The sequence below is a fragment of the Petaurus breviceps genome, unplaced genomic scaffold, assembly GCF_028583685.1.
Source record: "Petaurus breviceps papuanus isolate PSGF00001 unplaced genomic scaffold, PetGlider_PUasm1.0 184, whole genome shotgun sequence".
NCBI classification, from domain to species: domain Eukaryota; kingdom Metazoa; phylum Chordata; class Mammalia; order Diprotodontia; family Petauridae; genus Petaurus; species Petaurus breviceps.
In genome coordinates, this window is record NW_027185793.1 from 5,663,530 (window position 1) to 5,676,721 (window position 13,192).

Consider the following 13,192-nt stretch of genomic DNA (forward strand, 5'->3'; position numbering starts at 1 on the left):
ATGGGAAATGCTTCTAGCTTCTCTCCATTACATATAATACTTGCTGATAGCTTTAAATAGTTGCTACTTATTATTTTAAGGAAGGCTCCATTTATTCCTATACTTTTGAATGTTTTTAATAGGAATGGATGTTGTATTTTGCCAAATTCTTTTCTGCATCTATTGCGATGATCATGTGCTTTCTGCTAGTTTTATTGTTGATATGATCAATTATACTGATGGTTTTCCTAATATTAAACCATCCTTGCATTCCTGGAATAAATCCTACCTGATCAAAGTGTATTATTTTTTTTTAAGGCCCAGCACTTTTAATTCCAGTTGGGGGCTCTGTGCCTGAACACTGCTTAGGACCCAGCTAGGCACCACAGCACTGGAAGGCACAACAGGACCAAAACACCAGGGTATCACCAATGTGCCCCCTTAATACAACACAACAAAAAGGTAGGGGGTTAAGAGTTCAAGGTCAGGTCTGACAGCCTAGGCAGGCAGCAACCCAGGCCCCATCAGTAACCATCGTCAGCCCAGGTGACTTCATATTTGGGGTAGTGAGCTTTGATTTTTTCCGTCGAGAGAGAACGCTGAGCACGTCCAAAACCCATGGAGTAGCCATACACATGAATCTTCTTGTCTTGGCTTTGGTGGAAGGTTCGTCCTCCACCCAGACACTCACAGTCAAAACCCTTCTTCTGGATTTCCTCTGACACTTTACCATAGATATCAGCATGGTACTCTGCCCACTTGTAGCCGCGCACGATTTCTTTGCTTGGGCAGTCCTGGCCTTCCTGCGCAGAATGTACTCGGATCAGCACGTACTTGAAGACACCATCTGGATCGATGTCCACATCCGGGATCTGAGCGAGGTCGGCCTCCGCCATCTTTCCCCCACTCGCAAATCGGCCCCTCCCACCAATGCCCCAAAGTGTATTATTCTTGAGATAAGTTGCTGTAGTCTTTGTGCTAGTATTTAATTTAGAATTTTTGCATCTATATTCATGAGGGAGATTGGTGTATAATTTTCTTTCTCTGTTTTATCTCTTCCTGATTCACATAACAGTACCATATTTTGTCATAAAAAGAATTTGGTAGGACTCCTTCTTCATTAATTTTCCCAAATAGTTTGTAGAGTATTGGAATCAATTTTTCTTTAAATGTTTGATAGAATTCACTAGTAAATCCATCTGGCCCTAGAGATTTTTTCCTAGGGAGTTGACTGATGGTTTGTTCAGTTTCTATTTCTGAGATGAGGTTATTTAAGTAATTTACTTCCTCTTCAGTTAATCTGGGAAACTTTTGTTTTTGTAAATCTTCATCCATTTTCCTAAGATTGTCAAATTTATGTGCATACAACTGGGAAAAATAATTCCGAATTATTGTTTTGATTTCCTCTTCATTGGAGGTAGATTCACCCTTTTCATTTTTGATACTCATAATTTGGTTTTCTTTCTTTTTTTTTTATCATATTGACTAAGGGTCTATCAATTTTTCTGTTTTTTTTTTTTCATAAAACCAGCTCTTAGTTTTATTTATTAATTCAATAGTTTTCTTAATTTCAATTTTATTAATCTTAATCTCTCCTGTGGTTTTCAATATTTGTAATTTAGTATTTAATTGGGGATTTTGAATTTGTTCTTTTTCTAGGTTTTTCAATTTCATGCCCAATTTGTTGACCTCCCTTTTCTCTAACGTAATCATGTATGCACTCAGGGATATAAAACTTCCCCTAAGAACTTCCTTTAATGCATTCCACAAATTTTGGCATGTTGTTTCATTATTATCATTCTCTTGAATGAAATTACTGATTGTTTCTATAATTTCTTGTTTGACCTACTCATGCTTTAGGATTAAATTGTTTAATTTCCAATGAGTTTTTAGTCTGTCTTTCCATGACCCTTTATTGCATATAATTTTTATTGCATCATGATCTGAGAAGGATTGATTTACTATTTCTGCCTTACTGCATTGAATTGTGATGTTTTTATGCCCTAGAGCATAGTCCCTTTTTGAGTATGTGCCATGAACCGCTGAGAAGAAAGTATATTCCTTTTCTTTCACCATTCGGTTTTCTCCAGAAATCTATCATATCTATCCTCTCTAAAATCCTGTTCACCTCCTTAACTTCTTTCTTGTTTATTGTGAGGTTCGATTTATCATGTACAGAGAGGGAGAGATTAAGGTCTCCCACTAGTATAATTTTGCTATTTCTTCCTTTATTTCCTTTACCTTCTCCTCTAGGATTTTGGATGCTATACAAGGAATTGTTTTATGGCATCATTTATAGTTGTTTAAAGGGGTCTGGGGGAGAGCTCAGATGTCTTCCTTTTTTTCCTCCATCATCTTGGCTCCACCCCAGTCTCATGCTTTAATGTCCATTTATCATTTCTACTTATAGAATCTCAACAAGCAGTTATAATATACCACTAAAATTATAGTGTTTTCAGTAGTTGCTTTATTAAATTTTCTAGGTAGAAATATCTGTTGTTAGGGGGTGGCTAGGTGGCAAAGTGAATAGAGCACCAGCCCTGGAGTCAGGAGGACCTCAGTTCAAATCCGGTCTCAGACACTTAACACAAAAACTAACCATGTGACCTTGGGCAAGTCACTTAATCTCAACTGCCCTCCAAAAAAAAAAAACAGACCCCTTGGGGTGCCCAGGTAGCACAGCAAGTAAGAGCACCGTCTTCAGTGTTGGGATGACCTGGAGATCGAATCCTGGGCTCAGACACTTAGCACCCACCCAGAAACACCTGGCCATGTAACCTTGAGCAAGTTACTTAACCACAATTGCTTAGGGGAGGCCAGGTGGCTCAGTGAGTAAGAGTACCAGCTCCAATGTTGAGATGTCCTGGAGATCTGAGTCCTGGAGGCTCAGATATTCAGCACCACACTCAGAAATAACTGGCCGTGTAACCTTGAGCAAGTTACTTAACCCTGATTGCTTTAAAAAAAAAAAAAGAAATATTTGTTGTTGTTCAGTAATTTTAGTTGTATCTAACTTTTTGGGACCCAATTTGGTTTTCTCTTACAAACATATTGGAGTATTTTTGTAATTTTCTTCTCCAGCTCATTTTACTAATGAAGAAACTGAGGCAAACCAGGTTAAGCAACTTGCCCAAGGTCCCACAGCTACTAAGTGTCTGAGACCAGATTTGTATCCAAGAAGATCAGTCTTCCTGACTACAGGTGCATCACTCTATCCACCGCATCACCTAGTTGCTCAGAAATATTTATTGTGTCTACTATGTGCCAGATTCTATGTGAAGCATTTTTATAAATATCTTCTGACTTGATCCTCTCTACAAAATTAGGAAGTAGCTGCTTTTATTATTTCCATTTTAGACTTGAGGAAACAGAAGCAATGAGATGTTAAGAGACTTGCCCAGTGTCACCTAGCCAGTAAGCATCTAGGCCAAATTTGAACTTAGTCCTTCTTAACTCCCAGCCCAGTGCTCTATCCAGCATTCTTTGAGGTCAGAGAGATATAAAGAAAGGACGACTCATGTTATAGCTAAGGGTCTAGAAGGAACTCTATGTAACTATTAATTGTGAGGTGGTAACTTCTTCCCATGTGAAATCCTGAGCTAGATTGATCTTAAGTTCACCCAGACTAATTATTCTTCATCATTAAAAGATAAAAAGAAGAAAGGAGAGTGGGTAACAAGAATTTAAGTAGCTTTTATGTGCCAGACATTGTGTTAAGCATTTTTAATAATATTGTCTCATTTTATCCAGCTCAGAGAGGTAGGTACTATTTATGATTATGATTTTCCATATTTTTATAGTTGTGCTGAGGCAAATATTAAATTACTTGCCCAGCTTCACAAAATTGGTAAATGCTAGAGGATAGATTAAAAGTCAATTCTTCCAGACTCCAGGTCCAACATTACATTCATTCTATCAGCTAGATCCCTCTAAGAGGGAATAAATATGATAAAGTAGGTATACCTCATGCTTTGGAATTAGAGGATAAAGCTGGGTGAAAATCCCGCCTTTGTCCCTATGTGGCTTTGGGGAAGTCACTTAACCTCTCTTGACTTCAGTTTCCTATCCTGCAAAATGAGAGTTTTAATCTAGATGTCTTCAAAGATCCTTTGCAGTGAATGCATTATGTCAGATATCATATATTTGATAAATTAAATCTATAAAACTTCAAAAACAAACCACACCATAAAAGGACAATAAATAATAAACACCAACCTTCTATTTCTCTGTCAATATGCCAGATCTATTGGAACTATATCCTTATGGCAATTTTTTTTTTCAGTGTCTTTCCTGCAGTGTAGGTTGATCAAGGAGAACTCTCACAATATGTTGTACATAAACTTAGTTTAAGGGACTTTAGGGGACTCTGCCTGCTGATTTGGCTATTTCTTCCTCATCTTGTTTTTTTGTGTTTTTGACCCCAAAACTATTTTAAGTGGCTTCTGACTTGGTTTCCTGGGGATATCAGATGTTCACAGACAAAGATTTTTTGATAGAGTATGTGACACTCCCTTTTCCTTCTGAAATCAGAAGTTCTGAAGTTGATGTTAATGCAAATGGTTAGTCCACAAAGTAAATATGTCACAGGGCTTCTCAGCAGCTTTCATTTAACTCAGTTGGTGGGATCCAGCCCTATTTGGATCAAATATCTTCTCTCAACTAAAAAAATATAAAGACAATTTTAACCAGAAACTACAGTATTATAGCATGCTTTTCTGCATGGGGTGGAAATTACTTCAGTGATCCTTATCTGTCTGTGCTATGCTTCAATGGAAAGTTAGTTGAATCATAATATTTTAGCAGTGTAAGTCACATGTAATTTCACTGAATACAACATCCTACTTTTAAAGACAGAACCAGTAATGTTAAATGTAAACCTTGAACTAAAATCAAGCAAGTTAGTTAAAGCTATGTGGTACAAGGGAGGACAGCTTTTAAACAAAATTTAATTGAATGTCAGAAAATTCTTTCTCTACACCACAGAGGCATAAGACATGTTCTCCATCCATACAGATCTCCAGGAGCATTTATGAGTTAATAACTGTGAATGTGATAGAACAGGCAAAGATGAAGGACTTAAAAAGAAACAAACAAAATATGGTTCTTCAATGTGAAGTGGAAGATTGGGGAAATTGTCCCCTGCTTGTAAGATCTTCCACCTTTGTCTTTTTCCAACTGTCGTAGAAAGACTATTACATATAGACAATGATGTACTGATAAATGTTTAACAAAAAGTTCTCTGGGGAAAAATACACAAAATACCCATTTAATTTTAATCTGCATCATGTATATTTTCTCCATTTCTTAAGTCCAAATAACCAACAAAACAATAAATTCAGTCTTTAGTTGTTGCATTTGCTGATTACTGAAGTGTCAATGATCACATTGGAAATTTAAAATTGAGAAACAGTAAGAATTCTCAAAAACACATACTTACCTTGAGGCAGTGTTCATCTCAAGATCTGGAAACAACACTTTGTGTTGACTCTGAATGAAAGGGATGATAATTTCATAGGTGTAGGGACACGTCTTTCAAACATCGTATAGGACATACAAATATCCTGTTCTTGTAGTCATTAAGTGATTTGCCAAATCATGTAAAGAGGCAGAAGGGCACCACAGGACTTCGAGTCTTTTAAAGAAAAAAGACAATGTGCATATGTGTCATTTTCATATTTTCCCTCTATTTTCCTGAATATCTGACCACATCTGAATCTCTAAAAGATGCTAGAGTATACCCTGACATGAGAAGTAAGTTAAAATTAAGTCTTGAAGTTTAACAGTATGTATGCAATTCATGCCATCAAATTAAGTGTGACAATATATGCCAAATTGCATATACCTTTTCAAAGACTCTAAAGCAACCAGATAAATAAAAAAAGAGAAAACTGTCATTCACATAAGATCTTTCATGAAAGGAAATTAAAGTCTTGTGGTGCTTACTAGTTGAATGGGAAATATGGGATTGCAAGCAAAGATAGACACATTTTCTGAATAAAACCTAGAATAATTCATCAAATGAGCTCCAGGTGAAATAAAATCATGTTTCATAAAATGGAAAGGTTCAAATCAGATATTAAATATAGAGTTCTTTCAAGATGTAAATTAACTGAAAACAAATTTCCCTCAAGAAATATGATCAGAAGAAGTATGAAGAGTAACGCATGGGCTTCCCTTTAGTAAAATACATCTTAATACATTTTCCTTTTTCCTCATACAATTTGTAGTCCACTTAAATGCAAGAAAGGGTCAAGAAAGAATAGAAAAAGTATCTATGAAGAAATACCAGTCAATACCATTTTATTGGTATTATCAAGAGATCAGAATGCTGGAGATGATTTTCCATTAGTATAGAGAAGAACTCCAACATTTGCTTCCTTGACTCCCCCAGTAAATCTGGCCTAACCATGTGATTGACAGAGTTGTAAGAAGAATAACAAATGTAGTTATTTCCATCTTAACTAAATGGGAAAAGATGAGTACACTGAAATGGAGTAGAGACAGAATTAAAATCTGTAGAGCCAGAGAAGATACATAAGCACACAGAAGTGGGGAATAGAGACAGTGTCATATTCTAAGACAAAAGCTGTTTGGTCAGATTGTATGAGCTTATCTAGATAGATGCTGTGTGATGGAAAGCCCACTGGAATATGGAAACTCTGGTTTTCCCTTTTCCCATTCTTCTCCTTTAATTTCTTTTGGGGAGATGGTAAGTCTTTCTTGTCTAAAAAATTTACTTACTTTTGTGATTATTTTTTATCTCTTAAGTGGCAAGTGTGATAGATGCAATTGACACTAGCATTGCTCATCTTCTTGTGTCATTATTCAAATGAAGTTTTAAGAACACTTGAATTGTGTTTTGAAGTAGAACTAGTGTAATGGGAATGTAAATTTTTAAAATCTTTCCTGCCCCTAGGCTTAAGTGCACCTGGAGCCTATGGTGGGAGGCTTGTTTTTCAGGAGATACTTTGTGATTGGGCAGTGGGTCTAGAAGGTTGTTACATTCTCTGAGCCAGGAGAAGGCTATATAAACATATGAGGCTTTGCTTTGGGGCTCACTTTGAGAAGTGTTGTGTGATTTGACCAGATGAGACTCTGGGCAGCTGTTGTTGACAGCCCCCTGGCTTTGAAAAACCCAGATGTTGATGTTTCCCTCTCTGGTAACTGTGATTTGATATGGATGTAATGATTGGGCAGTTTGTTAACCTGTCTGCTTGATCTGTTTCTCTGTCTTGATAATTCTGTCTGTATACTCTGAAGGTCGCGGTGCTGACCTTTTCCCCCTGAACTAGGTAAATGATACATGTTTGATTGATTAAAATGAGCTTGTTAACCCCTTTTGAATTGTTTTCCTTTAGCAAAGCAGATCTAAGAACCTGTGTTGGCAGACACCCTGGGGATGCTGGGGTGCTTGCTGCTACAAGTAGAGATAGACTTAAAGCTACCTTCTACCCCTCCATCCCTTTTCCTCTTTATTCTCTTCCTCTCACTCTTTTTTCTCCTCTTCCTTCTTTTATCCTCCTTGGGATGAATTCCCACCTGGGAATTTAAATATGAAAAAATAATTATTCGATCAATTATCTAGTCTCCTAAGGTGCAGAAAACAAATATATGCAAGGATCCCACTAGGGAATGAATGGATAACTTAACAGTGCCTCAAATTAGAGGCTGGGTCAGGACTATGATGATTGGGATGCTACTGGGAATAAAGACTTTGCCATTTTAAAATTCCATTTCTTCTTGGGTCCTGTTGAAAGGAAAGTCCTTTAGAATGGTATGGGAGTCAAGGGAGTGGCTGAGAGAGAAAGGCATGTTAAAAGAGAATATTTCTATCGATACAAAGGTAGGGTAGACAAGCTTGAAAGTTAAAATCTGGCCTTGTCAATCAGAAAGTTAAGGTCACCTCCTTTTGAAATGGAGGAGAATCCTGGAGGTGATTTCCAAGACAGCATTATATTAGTATGGGATTAAAATTACAAAGGAACAAATGTGGTATTAACAACTGATATGTGACAAGCAAATCACACACACACATATAACCAACATACTTCTATTGTAACACCTGTATTAATTTAAGCTTCCTGTTTAATACTAAACTGGCAGCCTATTCTCTTGATTTTCATGTCTAATTCCTAACAATGGAAATGGGTGTGGGAGGCAATCAATGCTATATTTCAGTTTGGATACTTACTATAGAAATTTATAAAAATATTTTGGTTTTCCTGAAGGGTCATCAATATTAAATTTATTTTCCTTTTTGCTGTTAATGAATTTGCTTTCTCAAAGTTTTCATGTCATTATTAATTTCACCAGACTAGCTTTACTTTGACTAGTTTATGGTAAACATCTGAGAAGTATCACTGAGTTGCATAGGCAAATAGCACAGGTCAATATAATGATCACTAAATTTAAACCCGGAAGAACTGACTTTGAATTTTTATTCAGCTACTTATTGCCTGCATGATCATGTAACCTCCTTAAATGTGAAGGCTAAAAGTGTGTATATTTTCATAATGCTTTAACATTTAAAAAAATTATTATGACTGAGCATAGAGAAAGCATACAAAGGGAACAAAATAACAATTAAAGTAAGTGAAAAGGGAAACGAAGTCTAAAGTAAGTAATGAAAAACTGAATGTTTTTCCAAGAAGAGTCAAAGAAACAATGTTTAAGCAAATAGAAGAAAATAACAAAATAATAAAAAAATACCAAAATTGTTAGGGTGAAGCTAAATAATACATCACAGGGAAATATGTATATATATATATGTGTGTGTGTGTGTGTGTGTCTACTGACACATTTATGTGTCATTTACATCATACATATTTATGTATATGTGTGTGTCTGAAAGAAATTAACAAAGGGTAAAGTAGATAAGTAATGAACTCATTCTGCAATTTTCAAAAATACTCTAGAAAATAAATTAGCAGCTCTCAAATAAATGCAAAAAAGGAAATATGTAGGAATTTGAGTTGGGAAAGAAAAAAAAACCTAAATAATTGACAGAGTTATATTTTGAGAAGAAAACATTGGTAAAACAACTATTTGGCTTCTTAAAATAAAGAAAAATATATTACTAATTATTAAATGAATTAGGATTCTTTACAATTAACAGAAAGGCAACAAAAGGAAATTATCATAACTAATATACAGAATTTTATTCAAACACAACAAAAGTTATGAAGGAAGAGGATGCATATGAGAGAGACATAAAATTGCCACATTAACAAAAATAACATGCAAAAATATGTTCTCAAAAGGAGAAATTGTGGAAGTCATAAATGAAACACCAAAGTAGGAATTAGAGGGACTATGAATCCTGATAAATTTCAAATGAATTCTATCAAATTTATACATAGCAATTAATATTCATGATGTAAAATTCTTTTCAAAATTTGAGAAAGGAAGGCATTTTGTCAATCTCTTTTAGTAAGATAAATATGATCTTGACATGGAGGGGTGAGGTAGAGGAGAACTGTAAACCAGTTCACTAATGAAAATTGACCACAATTTTTAAAATAAAAATTTAACAAAAGGTTCATAGCAAATATATTCTCCCAAATATTTTCTATGTTCAATGAAGGCAATTAGTTTTGTGGGGAAAAGCACTGTGAACTTATATTGGTAAGTACAGAAAAGAGTCTTTAGCAAAACATACTAACCTGAAATGTATAGGGAATGTCTTTAATCATCAGAATTATATATCTAAAAACCAAGTCCTAACATTATTTGCAAAGCAGAAACACTGCATTCTTTCCCCCAAACATACAAGAGTATGAGGTTGTTTCCTTTTCAATGTTCTTGAATATTGCATACGAAAGTATGTATTGAATGACAAGATAAAGGTATTAATTTCAGTAAAGAGTAGACATGAAACATTATTGCTACTTGCAGATGAAATGATAATTTACTTAGAAAACAAATAGAAAACAGCAAAGGAAGTACATCATCTGATTAATAACTTTAGTAAAGTAAAAATAAATAAATGAATACTCACCAGAAAGGCATAAGTACTTCTATCCAGTGCTATAAAAAGCAGGAGGAAAGCTAACTTAATGTTTATATATAGTTTATTGATTTTGTGACCCTTAGTACTCTATTCCACCACTACTACTCTTTTTTAATGCCAATTATAGACCACCACCTCAGAAGCAGATGGAAGTTGCACAGAGTTGAGAACAAATTTGAATAAACCTAACAGTGATAAATTTGTCCATAGTTACCTGGCCTTGTACTGAGAAAGCTGATAGTCTCTTAGCAGCATCATTTTCAATTTTTTTCCCCATTATTTCTAAACATGCCTAGCCTAACCTCATGCTTTGCTGAAATAACCTTCAAGAACCCAGGGTCATCTACATGCCATGCAGTAACATTGAATTAAAGTTGCAGAGGAAATTACTTTTACTATTGAGGCAATATTAATTTGTTTAAAATTTAATACTGTAAGTATCATGAATCAATTTTAATTTTCTTTTCCCTCACTGGGAACTCCCTTGACTGCTGAAGTCACAGATCTAGTCCCTGTCTCCATTGCTATATAACTTAATATTTTGTTTTGTTTTTATTATTTTCCCCATTATATATTTGCAGTGGTAGATCATCACAGCCAACTTGTTTCAAAAAGTAATGTACCAATTCATTCCCAGACCCAAGAGATATTTTTATAAAGAATTTTGGAGTAAATCATAATATGAATGAGTGCATGCTTTTTAGTAGAAAGGATCTCAAGGTGGTAAAAAATAATTTTTACCTATACAGTGCAAATGAAAATGCCAAACACCAAAGGATGATTAAAAACAAAGGTTAATTTGTATGAAATTTCAAAGACTCACAGGCTTAGAATTATAAGAGACATTAGGGATCATCAATTTTGATCCCCTCACTCAAAGATGAGGAAATTGAGGCACAGAGAAGTAAATGCCATTCTTAGTGTCACACAAGTAGTAGACATCTGAAGCTGAATTTGACCACATGTTTTCCTGAATCAAAGCTCAGTATTCTATTCATTATTATTATCTAGCTATCATTTTAGAAGCAAATGCTTCATAAATATTTATCCTTTTTGATTTCATATTGAATATGTGAATATGAGATATAGCATAGTATAGTAGGTAGAGGGAGCACTTTCTTTAGGATTTGGATGACCTGGGTCCAAGTATTGCCTCTTGCAACTACTAGCTCTGTCACTTAAACTTTCAGTGTTCTAAGCATTTCTCCATGACAAGAGTTCTTAACCTGAGACCTATTAATATTTTTTAAATGTTTTGATAAGTATATTTCAATATAATTGGTTTCCTTTGAAATCCTATTTTTGATTATTTAAAAATATTTTTTAAAAGTAGATTAGTGGAAGTCTGGGTCCATTCCTATGGAATACTTCACAAAGATTTTACGTGGGTTTCAGCTCCATGAAAAATAATAATTTATACTGATAAGGCAAGATGAAGTACTTAAGATAAAGGCTGGCAATTTGTGAGCTAAGGAAAATTTAAAGGATAGTACAGTGACTCATCAGAGCTATTACAGTGTATTAGATAAAAAACCCATGCTTAAAAATATCGTCCCAGATATCAAATGACCTGGTAGGTGAAAATAAGATTGCTTCTGAAGAAACAATTGAGTGTTAGAAGTCCCAACCAGAAAATGCCTTCCCCAATGTCCTCAGGAAGTTGTGATATGTCTTCACAGTTCAGGAACATTCTCTCACACAAAACTATATAAACCCAAAGAAAAAGCTTTCACGGGGACATATGGTCAACAGTATACAAGTCAACAGAGAGGACAGGGAGACTGTCTATGTAGGGCTGTTTCTTCAGTCATAAAATCATTGAGTTTTCAATGTTATTCTCTCTGTATTGCAGGGGAAGATATTATAGATCTGGGTCTGGATGTCGATTGAAACCTCAGGAATTACTCCCACAAAATGAGGTCTCATCTGTCACACACACACACACACACACACACACAATTGCACACATACACATATACACACATGCAGCCATGAATAACATTATAAATTGCAGGCTAGAATTAAGACATTAAAAAAACTGTTAAATTGCCTTCATCGTCTCCACATTCTCTTCAGTTTTGTGCGGTCTGTTTCCTCTCCTTGCCATTTGACTGAAAATTCTGCCTAAAAAGGTCACCGAAGAAGTCTGAGTTGCCAAATTCATGACTAGAGCCCAGGTCTTCCCATTTCCAAACCCAGCCTACAATTTATTTATGAAACTAATCAGGGAGACAAGAGTTCAAACCTGGCTTCAGACACAAATCATGTGAACCTGGGCAAGTAATTTAATTTCTCTTTGATTCAGTTTCCTTATCTGCAAAATGGGGATCATAACAGCAACTACATCCCATTTGCAAACCTTAGGGTGCTATATCAATTCTAACTAACTTACTACATACATATATGTGTATACACATATATAATATGTGTATATACATATAAAACATACACATATGTTATACAATTGGATATTTTATTGCACTGTAATAGTTTTTACTATGTCAGCAAAAATACACTTCTGTAAGTTTCACAATGTGTATCTCCCCAAAATATATTTTAAAATATTTTAGAATCATTTTTTGGAGGAAGATGATAAAGCATTTTCTGCAGACTCTGAAAGATAAATTTGGCAGAGAGGAGAATGGTCATGAATATCTGAGATGATCTGAAGTAATAAAAACATTGGCACATCCATTATTGTGCTTCACGTTCTGTGAAGGAGAGTTCAGATGGGCACATGGAGTATACCCTGTAATTCTATTACTGTCAAAAAGGAAGGCACTGACCTTGACAACAATGGATGTAAAAACCTTTCTTACTTGTTTAATAGGAATCAAATATTTAGATTGTGTTGCTCAGTAACATTTTGGAGAAAATTATTATTTTAAGCCTTTCATTATTTATTCTCCTTTCTCCCCTTCTATTTTTATTCCCCTCTCTTCCATGCTCATTTTAATGTTCAATTATACATACACACACACACACACACATGTACGTACCCCACACGTGGAGGAACTATTGCTAAAATTGTCTCAGAAAAAAAATATAAACCCACACAGATAATGAAACCAAAAACTGAGTTTACTAAAAACAAAAAAGTTTGTATTGAATCTCATCTGGATGAACTAAGAAAATCCTCTAATTAGATTTTCCATTTTCTTATTACTATCCAGCTCTCTAGGACTTTAAGGATTATCAATATAA

The 13,192-nt window shown here is 34.9% G+C and overlaps 1 pseudogene; it reads right to left on the reverse strand.

Annotated features, from left to right (window-relative positions):
- Nucleotides 1–282: 282 nt before the first annotated feature.
- LOC138161251 (14 kDa phosphohistidine phosphatase pseudogene) lies at nt 283–926 on the reverse strand (annotated as a pseudogene).
- Nucleotides 927–13,192: the final 12,266 nt, after the last annotated feature.